This window comes from Haliotis cracherodii, unplaced genomic scaffold (assembly GCF_022045235.1).
Source record: "Haliotis cracherodii isolate W230 unplaced genomic scaffold, xgHalCrac1.p SCAF_5, whole genome shotgun sequence".
Lineage (NCBI taxonomy): Eukaryota > Metazoa > Mollusca > Gastropoda > Lepetellida > Haliotidae > Haliotis > Haliotis cracherodii.
This window is the reverse complement of record NW_027266308.1, coordinates 13,215,763-13,235,368: the sequence shown is the minus strand read 5'-3', so window position 1 is coordinate 13,235,368 and position 19,606 is coordinate 13,215,763. Positions and strand designations below refer to the sequence as shown.

At 40.8% G+C, this 19,606-nt stretch overlaps 1 protein-coding gene across 3 annotated transcripts in view; it reads right to left on the bottom strand.

The window, feature by feature from the left end:
• Nucleotides 1-19,606, bottom strand: part of LOC139444286 (skin secretory protein xP2-like) — a 97,825-nt gene that overhangs the window by 40,935 nt on the left and 37,284 nt on the right. For 2 of the 3 annotated variants that reach the window (XM_071225216.1, XM_071225214.1), the window contains exon 2: nt 9,225-9,256. The gene's annotated coding sequence lies outside the window, so the exon portion shown is untranslated. Of the gene's footprint in view, nt 1-9,224; nt 9,257-9,503; nt 9,613-19,606 lie in introns of those variants that run through there. The other variant, XM_071225215.1, reaches the window with a different exon arrangement.

Below are 19,606 nucleotides of genomic sequence, written 5' to 3'. Positions count from 1 at the left end.
TGGCATTATGATTAAATTTCATATTGAAGTATGACCTCGGAACAAAGTATGGCCATACAACTTGATAGTTGGGTACAGGCGTTTGGTGCACCTAAACAAATTTGTGAAAAACCCAACATCTAATGATATCACACAAATAATCCACTGAATATTTTCAAAAATAGAAATGACTAGGGCTTTTCCTGGCATTGTTACGACTTGATTTTTCCCCAGACATAATAATGCGGTTATGCCTTGAATTTATTTTAACACTGTAATGCCTTGAATGTATTTTAACACTGTAATGCCTTGAATGTATTTTAACACTGTAATGCCTTGAATTTGTTTTAACACTGTAATGCCTTGAATTTATTTTAACACTGTAATGCCTTGAATGTATTTTAACACTGTAATGCCTTGAATTTATTTTAACACTGTAATGCTTTGAATGTATTTTAACACTGTAATGCCTTGAATTTATTTTAACACTGTAATGCCTTGAATTCTTTTAAGACTGTAATGCCTTGAATTTATTTTAACACTGTAATGCTTTGAATTCTTTTAATACTGTAATGCCTTGAATTCTTTTAAGACTGTAATGCCTTGAATTTATTTTAACACTGTAATGCTTTGAATTCTTTTAATACTGTAATGCCTTGAATTCTTTTAACACTGTAATGCCTTGAATTCTTTTAATACTGTAATGCCTTGAATTCTTTTAACACTGTAATGCCTTGAATTCTTTTAACACTGTAATGCCTTGAATTCTTTTAATACTGTAATGCCTTGAATTCTTTTAATACTGTAATGCCTTGAATTCTTTTAACACTGTAATGCCTTGAATTCTTTTAATACTGTAATGCCTTGAATTCTTTTAATACTGTAATGCCTTGAATTCTTTTAACACTGTAATGCCTTGAATTCTTTTAACACTGTAATGCTTTGAATTCTTTTAATACTGTAATGCCTTGAATTTATTTTAACACTGTTATGCCTTGATGCTTTTCTTATCATAATGCCTTGAATTTCCCTTACATTGTTGGGCCTTTTTAAAAATATCCTGATATCTTAAATATTTCCCAACACAGTAATCCCATTCATGTTTCTATCAGGCAACAATTAACAACCTTAGTAATCCACTCAACACCACAACCCCATCCACGCTATAGCCTGAAGAACCAATTCAACAACATGCATATGTACTGCAGCATAGGCACAATGACACCACACAAGCCCAAAGCTCCTGTGCCCAGGGGCACCTGCTGTCTCTAGGCACTCTGTGTATTAGATACAGCTGCCAATAACAGTCCAGTTTGATTACATTTGGCCTGTCAATTTGTCTTGACAATGATAGATGCAGATATCAAATAAGAGTAGGTTAAAATGCAATTACTGCCGGTCAATTCCTCTGTGACCTTTGTGAGTGGCTGTGTACATGACATGATGGACTAAACTAGCAGTGTACAGGTATACAAGCGAGATGATGCACCATTATGTCAGCCCGGAGCTGGAACATGCACTCATCATAATACAAGGCAATTATTGCATATGCATAAATCATTTCCTCTGACGACATCATCATGACAAGTTTGGCAAGATTGACTTGAACAATTAGCAAGTCAGTCAGTTGGGTGTAACATCATCTTGAACAGTATTCCAGTTATATCATGGCATCTCAGCTTAATGAGGAAAGCCTGAAGAGATCTAGGTCCTATATGTTCACCACCTTGGTGAAAGCTACTAGCATGGGCTACTTGCATGGGCTACTTGCATGGGCTACTAGCATGGCCATATTTGAGACCATGGTCAGGACCAAACCCAGGATTATAGAACTCTGAACAGCGAATCACAGTGCTAGATGACTGTGCCACATGTTCCCCAATTAAAACAAAAGTGAGTTGACTTTTTATTCTACATTTAGTCTTATTCCAGCCATATCCGACAGAAGATGCCAAGAATTGGCTTCACCTACACTTGGGAACTGAACCCAAGTCTTCAGCGTGAGGAACCAAGGCTTCAACATCACTGCCCAGTGCCAAAGCAATAATCACTGTTATACTAAATTTCATATGAGCTTAAAGACAGATATTCCAATGGTACATCTTGGGAGATATTACAATGAAAAACAGATATGGAACAATCTTAGGACAGACTTGATACTGAAACGACAATGCAGTGAAAAAGCTTGAAAACATTGCCAACATAAATTTTCAATATCTCCAAGCATTTGGAGATAAAAATAGATCAACCCCCCTCACCGAAGTATGAAAATCCACTTGGACATAAACAGTGAGTATGGTTTTACGTTGGTTTTACGCAGCTTTTAGCAATATTCCAGCAATATCACGGCGGGGGACACCAGAAATGGGCTTCACACATTGTACCCATGTCAGGAATTGAACCCGGGTCTTCAGTGTGACAAGCAAATGCTTTAACCAAGAGGCTACCTGATCGCCCCATAAACACTTATGACTAGTCAAGCTTCAACTAACCATGCTCGAAGGCATGTTTGTAAGCATGTTTAGTTGAAAGCTTGACTGGTCTTAATGTGTTGTTGAACCAAACTTCCACTCCACATACTTGAAGGATAAGAGGGTGAAGGTGAAATATGTGAATTGTGTCAATTCAAGGCTTTCCTGTATTACATATTTAACATGGCATGACAGTACCAGTTATTGGATTTTCCAAGGCCAGAGTGAGTGAGTTGGTTTTAACGCAGCTTTTAACATTATTCCAGTTATATCGCGTCGTGTCAGTTTAATGTGGGAGGAAAGCCTGAAGTGATGCAGGTCTCAGACGTTTACCACTTCGGTGAAACCCTCGAGCACGGGTATGGTGCTGACAAACCTAAAAACATAGTCCGGGCGAACCGTGATTCGAACCCACAATCATAGGTTTCTGGCGTGCCCAAGGGATGCAACTCTGCGCCCCCTCCAGAACCACAAGCCGAACACCTTATGTTGTGAGATGATCAGCATTCTGCCTGGGTGGAATGACGACTAAGACTCATCACCATTTTGCTCAGCGCAGTAGCATATATACATACTGGAGGTCGGTGAATCATGCTAAATGCCTTGTCAGCAATATAACAGCAAATTGAATAATTCAAAGGCTCACCATTAATGAACACGGCCATATGATTAGGTTTCACATAGTATCAACTTATGTTGACAGATGGTCTGTAGCAATGCATTTTGTCATTTGCAATATCTAATTTCATTAACTGGTGATTTCTTGCATGTTTACACTGAAATGTGGTACCTTTATTTCTTTTGTTAGGACAATATTCAGTGTGTGAATGTGACTTGACATTGCAGTCAGCATGGTCAGCAAGAGTCCAGCTAACTCAGGTGCCTGGAAATATTCTCATCCAAACCAGGTTATCACTTGCATCAAAAACTTTGTATTTCAGGAAATTATGGCATCAAATAAGCAGGAATTATGCATTGACTCATGTAAAACCCTGAGCACCTACTAATTTATCAGATCAATTGACCCCCATTTGAATCAGGTTCTCATGACATACAGGGTTACAAGGGACCCTATTATGTCTGGTAATCTCAACCCGGAGAACCACACAGAGACATGACAATGCATCACGACCCAATGCATCTCGTACAGAGACATGACAACGCAAAACGACACAGTGCATCTCGTACAGAGACATGACAACGCACTACGACCCAATGCTAAAATGTTCAAGTTCAGCTCTGAAACCTGAACCTTTCCAATATGAAAAAGTCAGTAACGATGGTTAGTGTTTTTTCTAGCCCTGTGGAGCATCAAGACTCCATGCATCTCAAACAGAGACATGAGAACTCAAAATTTCCCAATTCATCTCACACAGAGGGTGAGACATATGCATACAAAACGACCCAATACATCTGACACATAAGCACGCAACATGACCTGCCCAATGCAAAAATGTTCAAGTTCAGCTCTGAAACCTGAACCTTTCCAATCTAAAAACGTCAGTGCCAATGGTTAGCGTTTTTTTCTAGCCCTGTGGAGTTGAAACAGTATACATTTCACAACATGCATGTTTTTCTAAAGATACCATTTCTTCTCTGAGAACCAGATTTTTGTTGTTATGACAACCCCTACCATCTCAAGTTTCCAAGGGAAGGTTCGAGTTGAAGCATTCGGGACATAAACCCAGCATGAGAAGGATTATGTGGACATTATCTCACCATCTATCTCTGGTTTAACATACACTTGATGAAGAAGCTGACAAACCCTCCCTGTGTGAAAAACAGTGGAACTATTACATGAAACTCATCATATCAAAACCTAAATCCATGTTTGTCAAAATGTAAATACTTAGCTAACCCTCAGCTGTATTTTTCAAAGCAGTATCAATTTCATAAAATGTTACTGTACTGATCATGACTGTTGAAACGTCACACTAAAATACTGGTCCTGTGAAATGTGGTTAGATGAAATAGAAGATTGCTGTGGTTTCAATGAGTGCACTTGGTTTTAAATAGTGTAAATGGCAGTATATATAATAAGTTTATTTTTGATGATTTGTTAGTGGCAGCACATTTAATGAAACACTCATAAAATGTTGAGTGTTCTGGTGAGATACTCGCACAGCAGCCTGTAAATTAGAGTGACCTCCCTTAGTTGTTTACAATCTTAGCTCCAAGCGCTTGACACTTTCGTTACTCTCCCGGGATAGAGGGCTGTGCTGTTAGGAGCTTGTTTAGTCTTTGATTCTCTTCTGGGACTGACTACCTAATTGGAGACGTTTCCGAGGTAACAGTTTCTAGAAGGCTACTTGATGAGGGGGCAATTTAGGTATTCTACGAATTGACATGTGACTTATCTACTTGCCTCATCTACATGTGGTAAAGTTACCGTATTCGAGGTAACAAGCACCCAGGGTGCTCTCAAAATTAAAATAAGGGGGCTCTTATTAGAACATAATTTTGGTGAAAAAACCCCAACAAAACAGTTAAAAGATCTTGAATATTGTGATTTATGCTGACAGCCTGGAATGATCCAAAAGAAAAGTCTGTGCATATTATACACGACAAATATATTTTTCCAAAATTTAATTGCCAATAATTAAGGGTGCATGTAACACACGAGTTCGTATCATACATGAATAAATACGTCTTTGATCAATCGGAAGGGGGGCTTATTGGGATTGTTCACAAGCCAATATATCAGCAAATATCGCTGCGGGTGCTTATTAGAGCAGGGCGCTTATTACTTATAGAATAACCCACTCGGTACGAGTGATTACGGAAAATATGTCACGAGTGAAATTAATGTTTTAAGTTCCGAGCTAACCCGAGTGGGTTATTCTATTTATTACCCATATTCATTTGACAAAAATGCCAAAACCTATAACAACAACATAGATGTAATGTACAGAAGTCTTGTTTGTTAGAGAAAAGTTATGAAAAGAAGCTAAACTTTGAGAAAGTACGATTGCTGTCACAGTGTCGGAATGAATGACCCGACTTGACCCAGATATGAGACAGCCGAAACCAGGAATGACAAGAGAACCGGTTACAGTTTAATCCGGACAACAAGTTTAATTAACATCGTGTGTGATTTGAGACAAGTGTCACTGATGGGAAACATGTGCATGTGGGATTTCAGGAGGATTTGTCAAACGCGGAGTGGACAAAGTCAGATGACGGGAGTTTGTTGATATTTTGATGTGATTCATAATGGTCGAATACCTGTTGATAGACAAACACGGTATCTGGAGATTTGGTGCTAAGCTGTCCGCATTCACGGAGTTCATTTAGTTCAATATCGGACACAGGATCAGCTCACTGGGGTAAGTTTTCCTTTCCTTGTATTTTTAATTATTTTTGTTTTGATTTCAAAACCTCCGAGTTCAGCAAAGTGCGTCGATTTTGCAACCAGATGCTGGTAATCATGTCGCTAAGGTAACACTCTATGCTACCCTTGATCTCCTTCAAAGTAGACAGTTCGAATTCTGAACTGTCTGATGTGCATGAGGAAAAAATAAATTTGCAAAAAATAATGTTGCACCTTTCCTGTGTCATTAACCCTCATAGTCATAATTATGGTCAGCGGACGTCAGTCAGCCTGCATACCGCTCAGCGCCGTACTTTGCAGACGTCGTGGTTACGAAAAACGTATACATTGTATAAAAAAGTGTCACGTCCTCATTTCTTCACACAACGTTACAAAATTGTACGAAATAGTGTATCTTTATGATGTCTTTCGGAAATTATAAATGTCGTTGCAAAATGAATTTGTTTTTATTCTCATGCCATCGTTGATAGTGTGAGAAGTCATATTTTTCGTGCTTTTCTTACCTTTATACATTTGTGAACTAAGTTCATGTCAACTTGTCAAGTTTAGACTTTTTCATTGTGTTTTCATTTTCATTGGCAGTTATCGATGTCATCATCGTTCACAAAGGCAAACCTGTCTATACAAAGTCCGGTTTTTGGATTCGGGTGGTCGAAAAATTCATCACACAGCAAGCCCTCTAACACACGCCAACCAGGACTTGGTGGTGATGATCTTGGCGCCCTAGAAACAGTTTCTGGCAACATCACAATCTGAATCGTGGAACTTCAGTCTGGCCATATTCAGTTTTTTCAGGAAAAATTGATAATGTGTAATCATGTTGTTAATATGAAACTATGTGTCTTGTCTTAAAAATCTTGAATCAGTGAGATTGTAGCACGTAAAACATCTGAAGGGAAAGGCGTGGATTTGTGAATGAATGGGATGAGAAAAAAATAGTTCCGTTGTCCAATGAAAATTGATCTTTGTTCCACTGACCAATCAGCTTCGAGAATCACTAATTGCACACTGTGCAAATATCAAAAAGTTATTACACTGCATATTTGAGCCCATATGGGTAATAAATCGAAAATACAGTATTTAAACCAACGTGTGTCTAAAAGAGAATTTCCTGGGGTGGAACACTTACTTGTCAATAACCAATCCCCAACTTCAATTTGTACCTTTCCCACTATTTATGCTTTGTCCTTATAAACATTATAAAAGGCAGACATGCTCTTATGCTTTGAACATGTTAACCAGTATTCTATTTTATAATACATCATCCCTTATGTTGAGGGACAGCAGGAAGGAGGTGAGGTGAGGTGAGGTGAGGTGAGGTGAGGTGAGGTGAGGTGAGGTGAAATAGGGCTTAACGTCGCGTCCAAGATTATTGCACTTATATAGCGAAGTGCATGTACATGTGTGTGTTTGTGTGGCTGCTCCAGACTGATGCTGATTTATAGTGCTAGCTCACTGAGATACCATGCCGCAGTTTAACGTGAATACCCCACTCAGACACAGTATACTGACTCCGAGCCGACCAGTCCTTGTTTTAGCCCCATAATCATGTTAATGCCAAACGCCAGACAAGGTAACAACAAGTACCATCTTTTAATGTCTTTTGATATGACGCGGCCGGGGATCGAACCCTTGACCTTCTGCTCTCCGGGTGGACGCTCTACCACTAGACAACGGAGGCGGTCTGACAGCAGTGAGGAAAGACACAAGCTACTAACACTTCAGTGAAATACTGAAGCACACATATGGTGCTGATAAAACAAGGATCACTGTCGGACCTTCAATGACAAGGCCACCCTTGCTCTACATAAGCTTACACTGGATAGGGCCAAAACAGAGAGGTCCATGTACAACTTAATGTTGGCAAGGATATGCAACTATATCAACAAGGTCAAGGAGATGGCAGGTCAACTAATGCAGCTGTTCACTGTAAACAACCTTCCAACCTGTACATGAGGGAGCATTATATATAAACATTGGCCTATGTACAAAAAAAACCCCAAACTCTTTGACTTTGCAAAGATACTGACGCAATCATATGAATGCAAGTCACTATGAGCAACAGGCTAAAACACAGAAGATTGGATTTATTCTGATTTTCCAAATGAGGGTCTTTATGCTGCTTTTAAGAAGTATTCCAGCAAAATCCCAGCAGACCGACACCAGATATGGGCTTCACACATTGTACCCATGTGGAGAATCTAACCTAGGTTTTAGGTGTGACAAGTGAATGCTTTACTCTGCTAGACCACCCCACCTCCTCAGTTTTCCAAAATGAGTGAGTGAGTGAGGGAGGATTAATGCTGCTAATGCTGATAAATGTCGGCATAATGTTGGAGGAAAAGTTTATTGTGATGCAGGTCGTAGGTGTAAACCCCAACATGATTATGTATGGTTCTGAAAAGTTACAAATCAAAACACAGGCGAATAATAAAAAGCATTCTGGCACATGTAAGGGAAGCAACTCTGCACAGCGGATTTCAGTGTGCATCTCTGTATATACTTTCACACAAACACTTACAAATGTCAGACTGCCAATCCTTCATTGAAGAACAATGCATATCAAATAAATAATCACAGAATCCCGATTTGAGTGCAGTTATAGTTCCATGCAGAGAATACACCTTGCGATAAAGAAAGAGGAGATTAAACCCCAGTACTTAACATTGCCAGATTCATGAGCAGTCTATTGCCCTGGTACTCTGATGCGGAGGATCCTTACTTACTTACTTACTTAAATTAGGAATTTAACATGCACTTTCCAACATATGCATATTTCGCGCACGGGCCCGCCAGGCCATTTGGTGTTTGGTCGAAAAGGGTATGTCCGAAAAGGTGAGGCAACCTCGGTGGGGCTTTTTAGGGTTGCTTACTTAATTTGGAGAACAAATTTGGAACTTTGAAATATGCAATGCAAAAGGTGGAGGGGGGTTTATTGGCAGCTTGTTTGTTGTACTTTGTTAGATGCGGCCGAGAAGGCCTGTTTTGATTAGATATATGCCTAGTGCTTTAAAGGTTTGTAAGCCATTTAGGGGGTTTAGTACCGTTGCTAGTGTCGTTTGATTGTTAGAGGATCCTCGGAGCAGGTGCCCTGATATCTGAGTGTTGATCCACCTGTCCTGCTTTGTTGCTCTAGCATGGTCTATTTTAAGATGCTAAGATGAAATAACTTAAAAGCAGGTTAATTGTTTTGTCCAACACAGGTTTGGAGCATGTGCTTACCATCAGGATGACATTCAAGTGGCATTTGTTGATAAACATTTCAACATGGCCGCCAGGTTGGCTGCACTGTTTTATCTTCAGGGCACAATGTGGCAGATCGATAACATATTTTGGGCAATACATGATAAAAAGCCTTCCTACAGTAAGCAGGTCTTAAAGATGCTATGAAACAGTGGCAATGTGGTACCAATGTCACATCATGAAAATGGAGATGAACTTACCTTTTTCAAACTGGAATTCTCAAGATGCAAGACTGAAAAACAAAAGGAAATTTTAAGTAAAATTACAAGTTTAATAATTGAACATTACTGAAATATAGACACCTTTTCAGGGGACGGTACCACGACCTGAATTCAACTAGTTATTCCCGACATATACTGGTATTGGACAATCGGGCTGTGCCCCACTTACATCACCTTTCAACAACTGCTCACCTGAGACAAAAGTTTGATTCATTTGGATTTCAATATGAACATTTTAAATACATTTTGAATACTCACACATCAAATCTAAACACGAACAGCTCAGCTCTGACAATAGTTTTGTTATCTCAGCGTGAATAATCTCGTACCGAGTGTAATGTTCACGTTTTTTCTACTTCATCTTCCTCCTCTATGTCACATGATGTTGAAGCACAGGAAGTTTTGTGTTTCCTGTGTGTACAAGCCACACATCTACAGCCAACAAGGAGAGTTAACCCCCCTAGTGCTGTACTGCTCACATAATCCTAATATTCATAATTCATTCTCCTTATCATTCTTATCTATGACTTTATGAACAAATCTAATTTAATTTTGTGTTCTTATATCATGAACTTATGCAACTATAACATTTTCATCATGTTCATACAGACACTTAGTCTGTGAAATGAAAATATTTAAATTTTTAAAATTATCTTTTAATATATAAAGTGATCCAGAGCATCCTTTCATTTTCAGCTATATCCTGAAGAAATCTAGCCAAATTATCATGGACTGGATTTTCATTTTCAGGGTCTGTACATATTTTAAGTTCATCAATGAATGAGTAAGTGCTTGAAGAGGTTTTATGCCACTTGAGTGAGTTTCGCTTTATGCCGCTTTTAGCAATCTTCCAGTATTATCACAGCGGGGAACACCAGAAATACACTTCACATATTGTACCCATGTGGGGAATCCAACCTTGGACTTCGGTGTGAAGAGCAAACGCTTTAACCAGTAGGCTACCCTACAGCCCACGGTTTAGATCCGGACATTGTGAGGGTCATTGTGGGGTGTGATTGCTTGGACATGTCGTTATAGCTTTGCTTTTGGTATTCCAATAATGCCAACTGAATTATCATATGCAAATTATTCATGGCAAATTAATTAAACATGTGTGCACAGTTCAATAGTTGTCTCCTAGTTTTTTCAGATATATCATTGCATGTCAGCTTCATGTAGGATGAAAGGTGGAAGTGATGCAGATCTTAGACGTGTGCCTTCTTGGTGAACCCCATGAGCTTGTTGCAACACTGAATGAGTGAGTATGCTTTACATACCACTGACAGAAATATTTAAACCTTATTGCAGCAGGGGACATCAAAAACTCGCTCCACAAATTGAACTTAAAAGTGGATTGAGTGAGTGAGTTGGGTTTAATGCCGCTTTTAACAGTAAACATGACATGCAGCAACCAAGTCAGCAAGCCTGACCACCTGATCCCGTTAGTCGCCTCTTAGGACAAGCATAGTGGCCTTTTACGGCAAGCATGGGTTGCTGAAGACCTATTCTACCCCGGATCTTCACAGGCCTTTGCCTTAGTACTATCCACACTCGGCAGCCATTTTGGCCATCTTGTCCCCATTCAGTGGTCTCCTGTCATGAAGGTCATGGTGAAGGTCATGGTGAAGGTCATGGTGTAGGAAGATAATGATGAGTGAAGCAGAAGCACCACCCGGAAAAAACTTGCAATTACTTAAATCTAAAATTGTTACAAGTAGAAGGGTTATCAGCAGATATGGCCCGAGTTTCAAGTGCTCAAGTATACATCATGGTCTGCCAGGCTTATGTTGCAATTCAACAACTGATATTAAAAGCTATTCAAAACAATCAGACTGAAATGGATCGCCACATGAGATGCTGTGCTGGCAGCTTTCTCAGCATCTTGAAGTTGGGAAAAATAGATTTCCCCGATCCTCTCTTTTCCTTACTGATCCAGTTAAGAAGTTGCCAAACTATTAATATGTTAGAACATTTCTGTTAGATCTAATTCTGATGTTTCCTGTGTTTATTCAGGACTAGTGAGTGAGTACGGTTTTATGCCGCTTTTAGCAATATTCCAGCAATATCATGGCGGGGGACACCAGAAATGGGCTTCACACATTTTACCCATGTAGGGAATCGAACCCGGGTCTTCGGCGTGATGAGCAAACGCTTAAACCACTAGGCTACCCGTCCGCCCCTTATTCAGGAGTAGAACCCAGTACCTGTCTTTTCTCAAAAGTTGATCGAGGGTTATATTCGAGTCTGGACCAGGCAATCGAGTGATTGATATTGTGAATGACAACCACACCCTGGGGATATGATGCATATGACACGCTCTTAAATCAAGTCACTGACCCTGATCATCTATCTGGTCACCTCTTTCAAGTGACAGAGGTTGCTGGTGACCAAGTAAAGGTGGTTAATTTAGCCTTGCAGACGAGATTGCTGCAATGAGCAACAAAGAGTATAAAACTAAAATCAGTCTCAATTGTCCTGGGAGCGTTTCTCAGTGTGGCCTCATTAATGTTGGTAAGAAGTGTTAAATCATTAGTCTTAAATAACTTATGAATTATAGAAGATGGGCAGTAGCCAATGCTATCTTAGACACTCATATATCATGGCTGCCCTTAAATACCCGAATCTGGACCACATAAACCAGTGGTTGACAGCATGAGAAACAATCCATGCCACTAGGGTATGATGACACACAAACTGATCCTCCATCTGCCCATATGGCATGCAAAGCGTACTGGGAACCCCTCCTTCCCAGAATCCCCATGGGGCCTGGACCTGGGTAATCAAAGCACTCTAAAGCAGCACAAAGACAATTATTACACAGTAAAGATCTCCCCTGAAGTTACTCATCAAGTACTATTCCCCTGAATACCCATTATGACCACCTGATCCCCATTTCAGCAGCCTCAACAGGAGAAACTGCATAAAGAAAATCTTAAATAATGTAACAGGAAGCAACTGGGAACCTTTGGTAAACCACTGAAGGTAGCCCCTGCAGGACCCACGGTGTGGAATGACTCACTGTACATCAAGTGTGCATGTGTAACATGACAAGTTGCTAATGAGGCAGAGGCTGTCTTTGTCTGCTTTGGCTGCTGCGACAATCATGTGCACCAGACCAGAAAATGATGCTAGACACAGCAGGGGGAGGGGCAGCCCCAAGGTTGTCCAGAAGGGGGTCAGCATGGTGGCCTGGTTCCACAGATGCTGCTCACAGGGTTAGGGTGACCCACTAGCAATGTGGGAAACTTCTTTGGAGCACAGATGGAAGGGTAGAGGTAGGGTTCTCCAGATAATAATCAACCTATCCACTGCTCACAGGGTTAGGGTGACCCACTAGCAATGTGGGGTACTTCCACGGGGCACAGATCTGTCTGCAGCAGGGGTAGAGGCAGGGTTCTCAAGACAATGGTCAACCTATCCACTGCTCACAGGGTTAGGGTGACCCTTTAGCAATGTGGGGTACTTCCACGGAGCACAGGGGTAGAGCCAGGGTTCTCAAGACAATGGTCAACCTATCCACTGATCACAGGGTTAGGGTGACCCACTAGCAATGTGGGGTACTTCCACGGCGCACAGATCTGTCTGCAGCAGGGGTAGAGGCAGGGTTCTCAAGACAATGGTCAACCTGTCCACTGCTCACAGGGTTAGGGTGACCCTCTAGCAATGTGGGTTACGTCCACGGAGCACAGGGGTAGAGCCAGGGTTCTCCAGACAATGGTCAACCTATCCACTGATCACAGGGTAAGGGTGACACTCTAGCAATGTGGGGTACTTCCACGGCGCACAGATCTGTCTGCAGCAGGGGTAGAGGCAGGGTTCTCCAGACAATGGTCAACCTATCCACTGATCACAGGGTTAGAGTGACCTGCTGTGGAAGTGAGCTCTTCAGTGGAGCAGATTTATATCTGCAGAGAGGAAAGGCAAGGTTGACTAAAATGGGGTCAACATGGTGGTCTAGTTTAGATGCTTTTCCCAGGTTAAGGTGACCCACTTGGGACGTGGGGTACTCTGATGGATCAGATTTACAGTTATTGAGGAGACCCAAGTTGTCCAGAAGGCGCTCCACTCATGCAGCTTGTGTGTGTGTGTGGGGGGGTGGGGTGGGGGGTGGGGGGTGGGGGGTGGGGTGTGATCCCACGGCGCTAGGGTGACCCACTGGGGATATGGGCTAAGTGCTTCAATAAGGGACATGTCAAATGCTGGTATCAGTAGGATGGCGAGTTTTATCACTCAGGGAAAAGCTGTGATCTCTTTAACATAGGATGTTTACTGCTGTGACTGAAGTAACTTGTCCACTTCCAACACTAAATTAATAACTCGTGTAGCTCTGCCAATAGTTTATGGAGTCATCAGTTGAGTCTTTAATGGTATATTTGTAAGAGTGTCAACTTCATGTGGGAGGAAATCAAAGTGACACAGTTTCCACTTGGGTGAAGTGCACAAGGCTTGGTCGATCACAATCAAAATTGAGAATTGAACCCAAGACGGGTGGTTCCAGGTGGATCCAGGTGGATCCAGGTATCTGAGGGACCTTGGACCCTTTGGCAACCTGTGTTCAATTCCACAGTCAACACTGTACCCACAAACAATGCAGGATCAAGATTACAACAATGTCAGACACCACAAAGATGTTGTTGCAGCATAACCAAAAACAGGTTAATCAAAAGCTGTCAACATCAATTCAATTAAAAAAGGCACACTCATAGAGCTATTTTAAAAAGCTAAAAAAACCAAACAATTCTGCTAATCAAAAGCAACAAAATTCACATGAACAGACTCGATAATGGCCAGCATCCCTTCATTCCCGTTGGCTCTATTTGCCTTTATGCTTCCATAATCCATTATTCATGATGGTCATGTCAGGATAATTGACTTAATTGTCAAATTCCATTTAAAACATTTATTGATTCTCACGCCTGTATTCAACTCGGGAATAATGCTCTCGGCACAATCATTATCACCTTGAAACTAGGGCATCATCCATGACCTTCTGTTTCACAACCCATCTTGACAGTGATATTTCATTTATGCTAATCTTGAAATTTACATATGAAAACATTTACCCCTTTATTTCCAAAATTCATCATCTGGATATATCCAATATCAGGATAAATCACTTGATCATCTTATTTCATAAAAGTCACTGACAAGACATTCCTGTGTAATTAACATGTTTATGTAATATTAATATTCTTATAACCCAAATTTTAATCTAAATCTATATGTACAGATTGTGGACAGTGAAGGAGTCGTCTGTTGAAAAAGTCGAAGACTTTATGGTGTGAGGTCAGCCAATATGGGGATTTCAAGGAATGATTTTTTTTAGTTCACACAAAACCAGTTGTAACAAGAAGTCTATCATATCTTTAGAACCATATTTTAATAAGTGTATTCAATTGGGAGGGGGTTGGGGAGAGGGAGGTCACCGATCAAATAGATAATGGGATGATGGCTTAAGTTCTGGACGATATTACAAATATCCATATCATCAGAACTACATATCTGTCATGGCCAGCCTAGATCTGACATCAGGGAATATATGATATGACATATCTTCCCATACACTCAGGTGATAATCACGCTGCTATCTCAGCAAGGCTTGTTACAAGTGTCACACCACATTGTGTCTAGCTCTTCTGTGAAAATACACATCAGCGATTCCTCTGTATGACCAACACTCTTACATGAATATTTCATATGCAAGTGCTATGAGTCACAATAAGGACGTGATGACAGATCACAGATTATTTCAACATTATCACACAAGCAACTGTGATAATGCTGTTGAGTTCTCAAATCACTACCTCATCAGTAAATCTAATTGAAATTTAAGATTAACATATTTTCTTGAGTATAGTGCGTACCAAGTATAATATGCACCCTCTTTAGCATATTCAGGAGAAAAAAATATCGAACATTTTGCACAGAAAAAAATACATTGTAACCCTTCAGCAAATTCCGGTATACGAACAGGTGATAAGAAGCTTGGTCAGTACAAATTTAAATTTGAGATACAAAATCACCGGTGATTCGGTAAAAACTTACCCAAAGATATAACTTTAAAGGATTTCAATGCAGGATTGGGTAAAATTGTATCTGAAACTATTTTTTTTATCAGGAATAATATATTCCAATATCATGTTATTATAGTTGCAGCTTTAATTAAAAATATTTAAAATAATAAGTAGCACTTCGGTGCAGCTGATTACGATTGCCGGTTATTTCTGTCAACTGGAGTGAGTGAGTGAGTATTGTTTAACACTGCTTTTAGCAATATTCCAACAATATCACAGTGGGGGACACCAGAAATGTGCTTCACACATTGTACAAAGTCGGGAATCCAACCCGGGTCTTCGGCATGACGAGCGAACGCTTTAACCACTAGGCTACCCGACTGCCCCTTCTGTCAGCTGGAACAATTTGACCAGACACCGTCAAGGCTCCCGTGCACGTTATCGCGAGAACTACATGTTGATATAGAATTGTCAAACTACAACAAATATGACTTTTAATGAGTGAAAGTATGGCATTTAAGATATATGTATCCATTCTTCATCGACTAATGTTCATTTCAAGGCATCAATAGCGGCAATCTGACCATGGTTGCTGTTAATAACGGTGAGTTGTGCGATCTTCCCATCGCTTCAAACATGATTTTGCAGAAATTAATTAAAACAATATTAAAAGGAATTTTGAATAAAATTAATGAAATAAGTTTCAAACATAAGTCCAGATATACAATGAACATTTTTTATAACCACACAGTGTAATTACAAGATTACATTGTTTACTCCAGTACTGATTTGTTGACATGGTATTTCAAGTGTTACATGCTCACGGTAATGTCTTTGAGTTGGGGTAAAAAACCATTAAAACTCATGATGGTGTGTATAGTGCACCCCTTTCTACACAGATGTGCGCACAATACTCTAGAAAATATGGTACTTAAACAATAGAACATGATAGAACAGACATCCTACATTGAAAAAAACAAACCAGGTTTGAAATTGTTTGTTGGCAATATTATACTAATGTTTTTTTTCACATAACAGCATTCGAAATTACTGTACACTATTAGTAAAATTAAATATAAAAATATCCTGATCACATGACTACTTTTCATCTGTAACCATGGATACTGTAAAACAACCACTGTAAAAGGGTAATTTATTATAGTTAAAACCAGTAATTTGCTTGTCCAATAAAACTTCGCGTATGTTTTAGTCTTAAAATATGACACCAACAAGAACAGTCAATAGCTGAATCAAATATGACGCGATTAATTTTAACCATTAATACCAATAAAATGTCTTAATGCTTTCTGAAGTGGGATGAGTTTCATTTCAAGTAACAATATGGGTCATTAAGAACAAGTATCAACATCCTCTGCATAAACGAGCTAATCCTGCAATTCACAATAATCTGACAATTTTATCATGAACCCTGTTCCTAAATTTCGCAATAATTGCGATAATTTCATCGAGTGTCTTGCTGTGCTAAACATGCCCTGCCAATCCTGAAATGCCAAACTAGGATGAAAGACTACACTCTCTTGACATAGGCTTCAGAGTGTTTGCAAAGAATACAATGACAAAGACCCAACAACCTTGATCTTTTTGACTCCTCCAGATATTGATTTTTCAGCTTATGAGAGGAACTATTACAAGGAGAGGAGGATTCATGGAAGATTCAGAAACCAACACTCTTGATTGGAATAAATTAGGAGGCAGATGGCCATGTTTGTTCAAGGCCTCATTAACTTGAAATCTGTCACAAGTCTGGATAATGTTTAAACGAACATTTAGGAAATGACCTCATCTGTTGATGAAAGTGGTTAGGATCACTGGAGCCTTGGCTGTGTTCAACACTGAATCGGAGATCAAGGAGAGAAGCCAACATCATCTATTTTCTATAAAAAGAACTTAAGTACCATCTTTCTCCTTAATCAAAATGCATTTCAAGACTTTATAATTACCCAGGTTTTCGATCTGCCATTCTACTGTTGATATTAATTGAACTTATTTCTTGTCTAGTTGGGTTTAACACAGCTTTGAATGTAGTGAGTGAGTGAGTTGGGTTTAACACTTGGTCCCACCAGTAAACCAGACAACAGCCTCCAACCAGTAAACCAGGCAACTGCTTCCAACCAGTAAACCAGACAACTGCTTCCAACCAGTAAACCAGACAACTGCCTCCAACCAGTAAACAAGACAACAGTCTCCAACCAGTAAACCAGACAACAGCCTCCAACCAGTAAACCAGACAACAGCTTCCAACCAGTAAACCAGACAACTGTTTCCAACCAGTAAACCAGACAACAGCCTCCAACCAGTAAACCAGACAACAGCCTCCAACCAGTAAACCAGACAACAGCCTCCATCCAGTAAACCAGACAACAGCCTCCAACCAGTAAACCAGACAACAGCCTCCAACCAGTAAACCAGACAACAGCCTCCAACCAGTAAACCAGACAACTGCTTCCAACCAGTAAACCAGACAACAGCCTCCAACCAGTAAACCAGACAACAGCTTCCAACCAGTAAACCAGACAACAGCCTCCAACCAGTAAACCAGACAACAGCCTCCAACCAGTAAACCAGACAACAGCCTCCAACCAGTAAACCAGACAACAGCCTCCAACCAGTAAACAAGACAACAGCCTCCAACCAGTAAACCAGACAACTGCCTCCAACCAGTAAACCAGACAACTGCTTCCAACCAGTAAACCAGACAACAGCCTCCAACCAGTAAACCAGACAACAGCTTCCAACCAGTAAACCAGACAACAGCCTCCAACCAGTAAACCAGACAACTGCTTCCAACCAGTAAACCAGACAACTGCCTCCAACCAGTAAACCAGACAACTGCTTCCAACCAGTAAACCAGACAACAGCCTCCAACCAGTAAACCAGACAACAGCCTCCAACCAGTTAACCAGACAACTGCTTCCAACCAGTAAACCAGACAACTGCCTCCATCCAGTAAACCAGACAACAGCCTCCAACCAGTAAACCAGACAACAGCCTCCAACCAGTAAACCAGACAACTGCCTCCATCCAGTAAACCAGACAACTGCCTCCATCCAGTAAACCAGACAACTGCCTCCAACCAGTAAACCAGACAACTGCCTCCAACCAGTAAACCAGACAACTGCCTCCAACCAGTAAACCAGACAACAGCCTCCAACCAGTAAACCAGACAACAGCTTCCAACCAGTAAACCAGACAACTGCTTCCCACCAGTAAACCAGACAACAGCCTCCAACCAGTAAACCAGACAACAGCCTCCAACCAGTAAACAAGACAACAGCTTCCAACCAGTAAACCAGACAACAGCTTCCAACCAGTAAACCAGACAACAGCTTCCAACCAGTAAACCAGACAACAGCCTCCAACCAGTAAACCAGACAACAGCTTCCAACCAGTAAACCAGACAACAGCTTCCAACCAGTAAACCAGACAACTGCTTCCAACCAGTAAACCAGACAACAGCCTCCAACCAGTAAACCAGACAACAGCCTCCAACCAGTAAACCAGACAACAGCTTCCAACCAGTAAACCAGACAACAGCCTCCAACCAGTAAACCAGACAACAGCCTCCATCCAGTAAACAAGACAACTGCTTCCAACCAGTAAACCAGACAACAGCTTCCAACCAGTAAACCAGACAACAGCTTCCAACCAGTAAACCAGACAACAGCCTCCAACCAGTAAACCAGACAACAGCCTCCATCCAGTAAACAAGACAACTGCTTCCAACCAGTAAACCAGACAACTGCTTCCAACCAGTAAACCAGACAACAGCCTCCAACCAGTAAACCAGACAACAGCCTCCATCCAGTAAACAAGACAACTGCTTCCAACCAGTAAACCAGACAACAGCCTCCAACCAGTAAACCAGACAACAGCTTCCAACCAGTAAACCAGACAACAGCTTCCAACCAGTAAACCAGACAACAGCTTCCAACCAGTAAACCAGACAACAGCTTCCAACCAGTAAACCAGACAACAGCTTCCAACCAGTAAACCAGACAACAGCTTCCAACCAGTAAACCAGACAACAGCCTCCAACCAGTAAACCAGACAACAGCTTCCAACCAGTAAACCAGACAACAGCCTCCAACCAGTATACCAGACAACTGCTTCCAACCAGTAAACCAGACAACAGCTTCCAACCAGTAAACCAGACAACAGCCTCCAACCAGTAAACCAGACAACAGCTTCCAACCAGTAAACCAGACAACAGCCTCCAACCAGTAAACCAGACAACAGCCTCCAACCAGTAAACCAGACAACAGCCTCCAACCAGTAAACCAGACAACAGCTTCCAACCAGTAAACCAGACAACAGCTTCCAACCAGT